Below are 4,288 nucleotides of genomic sequence, written 5' to 3' on the forward strand. Positions count from 1 at the left end.
CCCATGATGTCTATAAATTTATGAATTCATTTGCCCACCTACCCTCTTGAATTTGGTCATGGAATGGAAATGACTATAAAGCTTTACAAAAGTAGTCAGAAACTACAGACAGAAAGATCCAAGCCAGTCTAATTCTAAAATAACAAAGCAAATACTTAAAAGGTTCTTATCTACAATAGGATATGGTAGAATATGTAGTTACATAAAATATAACATCTGATAATGTGGTAGAATGTCATACTCATTTATTAAATGTCTGTAAAATATCTGGCCATTTACATATGTTTTGTCTTTTCATGTAATCTTTCCAGTAATCTAATGGAAGTAGGTATCTATCTATTAATCATTTCAAAAGAGACAGAGAGAGAAAGAGACAGAGAATTAAGGCTTAGTGAAATTAAGTAACTTGACCAGGATTGTACAGCTGGTAAGACTTGAACCTAGGGCAGTTCAGCTTCAAGACCAGAAACTTTTCTACATCACCCATATTTTAAAATCCCTTTGCTTTGACCTACCAAGTAACTAAACCAGAAGGTGATTTGGGGTATCAAAAGGGATTTGTTACTTTCCAAAAGGATTCACAATAGGGTTCTTTGAAATAGTCAACTTCCGCATTGTGCTGAAAATATAATTCAAGTTTCAAAATTTTTGCATATGAGAAACATTTCTCCACTATATCTGCTGTGTAAAGCACAACAAGGTTCTTACCTAGCCACCTTCTTTTTTAACAGAAGCCCCAAAGATATAGGGTCTGTAAGGTCAAGTATGGTGAGACAATGTAAATTTGGTGATTGGAATAATGTGTGACATAGTAAATACTCAAATGTGTTATCTTCTAGTACAATAATTATCAGTTATCTGGAAATCCAGTATAGAGTAGATTGCAAAAAGATGGCCATAAATTCCTTCCTTTTCATCAAGAAGGGGAATGTATCTTTTTACTCTCTTAATCTCAGTTGACCACCTGTTTTGCTTTGGCCAGTTAGACATTAGCAGAGCTAATATAATCTGGGATTTAAAAATACTTGAGCAAGTATTTGCTGAATCTCAGAGTCTGCTATCCTAAGTCCTTCGTATGATTCCATTCAAGTTAGCCTCTTGAAGAAAAGCCAATACAGCCCAGAGCCTGCAAGCAACCAGACCCTGGCTGCCAGCCACCCACCACTAGACATGCAGTGGGGACTGTTTTAGATCACCCAGCAAATCTCCAGCTGATGGCAAAGCCATAAGAGGGTCAGGCATGATCAGCTGTATAGGCAAGCCACAAAATTTTAAACTAAACTACTGGGTCCTAGTTTTATGCTACACAATTAAAGGATGATTTTTTGCCTAATAAAAATAAACTAATATGAAGTCTTAATACATTATTTATATGTTTTATAGGTAAATCTTACAAATACATTATATAAGATCATAAAAGTAAAGCTAGGAAGAAACAAGGTGTCCAAAGTTTGAAGCAAAGGGCTGGAAAGTTAAGCAAATCTGAACAGCACATTCACAGTTAGCATTCAGCTCTTCTCTCCCAGTTCACTGATTTTTTTTTTTCACTACACCAATCTCTTTCTCTGAATTTTTGAGCTTAACTGGACCAATTCCATGTTCCCATTGTAGTCGGCAGCCCCAGGGGAAGAAAGTCAAATGGAGTTTTAAGTTAATAATAAAGGAAAAATTTTTCCAGTGTGCTTCTCCATTTCTCCTCTCTTAGATCTCTTTTACAGGTTACTCAAGTCAGCTAGCAAACTAGGAGGGAAACATGGATGAAAGGACAGAGAGAAGCTACCGCAATGCTGTATGACTAGAGGGTGTTTTTCACCTTCAAAGCACATTGACCATAAATTACAGGATATAGTTTCACAGCTCACATTTCTATATAATGTCTACTTTTGAGGTCCCTAGCAGAGGAGAATATGTTACATTTAAAACAAATTGTAACCCAGGAGTGTTGTGTTCCCCTGATGTGGAGAGGAAGGAAGCTATCATTTTTACTGGTCAGGAGTTAAGGATTCAACTGCCCTCACTGAAGTGTGGTGGGTGTACTCTCACAAAGATGAAAAGGTGGGCTATCTGCTCCTCAAACACAGAACCTTTATGTTCACCCAACCTTTACCAAAATCAAAATCAGTTATGTATCCAGGTTCAAGCAATGTAATCCAACACTCACTTCCAGAAGCTACTCTTCAGGGATGGGGACTATGAAGCCATAGTGAATATTCAAGACCTACACACCATGAAGAGTTATTCAAATGTGTAAATGCCTCCAGATTAAATGGTGGTAATACTACATAACTAACAATGTAAATGCTGGTATATGTAGTTTATCCTGGAAACCACAAACCACATTGTCAAAACTATGCTTCTATTTTACTTCCAGGATCCTCTGCAGTCCAAGCTTTTATTTCCTTTATTTTTTTCTTAATTAACTTGTACTTTGCTTGACATCTAAAATTGTACATTTGCATAGGCACAATGTTTTAACACATGTGTACATTTTGTAATGTCAAATCATGGTTATTAGTGTTCCCATTATCTAAATATATATCATTTCTTTGTGATGAGAGTAGTCAAAATCTTCTCTTTGTATGAGTTCACCTTTCTCCACACTGTAATCAATCCACCCTTCCATAGCACATGAAAACTTATCCCCCAGCACACTGTAACTTTGAACCCACTCGCTATTGTCACTTATCCTCTCTCCCACCTATTCTACCTGGCCTCTTATAACCACTATTCTACTCTGGACTTCAATGAAATTAATGTTTGAATATTCCACTTGAATAACAAAATGTGGTATTTGTCTTTCTTTGTCGGGCTTATTTCACTTACCAGCCATGTTAAATCCAGATTGATTCATGTAATCACAAATGATGAGATTCTAGCCTTCTATTGCTGTGTCGTATTTCATTGTGTATGCACACATTGTCCTTGATGCATTATATTCTCAGTTGATGAACATTAAAGTTAACTCAATATCTAGGCTATTGTGAATGGTGCTACAATATACATGGGCATGCAGGTGTCTCTTTGGCATTGTGATTTCATTTCCTTTACATATACATTATATCCAGAAGTTGGATTACTGGATTGTATGATGGATATATTTTGGGGGTGGGGGGACTGACATACTGTTTTCTATAATGGCTATACTAATTTATATTTACACCAGTGGTTTAAGAGCATTCACTCATATCCATATCCTTATGAGTATTTTTTTGTCTTTTGATAATAATCATTCTAACTAGAGTGAGGTAATATTTATTTTATCATAGTTTTGGTTTTCATTTCCCTAGTAGTCAACGATATTTAGCACTTTTTTCAGACACTCCTTGGCCATGTGCATGTCTCCTTTTGAGAAATATCTATTCAGATCATTCATTAGATCAGTTTTTAATTGGATTGGTTGTTTGATGTTAAGTTGTGACTATTTTTTAATGAGTTAGGGATTTGCCATCTTCTTCAAAAGGCCCTGAGTGGAATAAACAAGCCACTTGAACAAGCTAAGGAAGATCTATTAGAAGAAATACCAAACCTAACTGGGCTCAGGTAGCAGACCAAGAGATAGCCAGGGCCCATGAACCTAGACAGATTCCATACAGGGCTTTTGGGTACACTTGAGGAGTTCACCCAGCTCTCAGTGGAAAACAGCCACTGCTGACACTGTAAACTGTCTGCAAGTGGGACTCTGCCTGGGGCATCTCAGCAAGTGGCCATGTGCCTTCTCGGGTGACATCTTGACAAAGAGTCCCTGCACTAACCCCACCAATACACCAGCTCAGACTAAACCCACCTCAGGAGGCTATCAGTAACCACAGATCAGCTTTCTTTTCTTTAATCCAACTTCCTCTTGTTGCTCTCACTCTGCCTTTGTCCCAGTACATGGAGAACACCCCCACCAACTGCTCCCTGGTTAATGGAGGCCATTTTCTGTTATTTGCTCAGTCAGGGTGCTTTCCTGTGGCCTTCCCTCCACAGAAATTCAAACCAAAACTCGAGGCCTTAGCTCTTGCAGGCATAAACAGCCAATCTACCCTTGCTATCCCCTAGCCTTGCCCCCTCCCCTGTCCCATTGGTTACTCCTTTCCATCCCTGCCCTCAAAAGAGCTCTGGCACAGGTTTAGAACTGAGATAGTTCTAATCTGGCTAACCATGAGGAAAAGAAGAGTTAAGGCATGAAGGCCATTAAGAAGTCAGCGCTAAACCACTAGGAAGAATGTATGCAATGTGTTAATTATTGAAACTGTCCTACCAATTTGATTTGAAACTGTCTCATTGCTATTTGTTTCTCAATAAA

This window comes from Octodon degus, unplaced genomic scaffold, assembly GCF_000260255.1.
Source record: "Octodon degus isolate 3935 unplaced genomic scaffold, OctDeg1.0 scaffold00071, whole genome shotgun sequence".
Lineage (NCBI taxonomy): Eukaryota > Metazoa > Chordata > Mammalia > Rodentia > Octodontidae > Octodon > Octodon degus.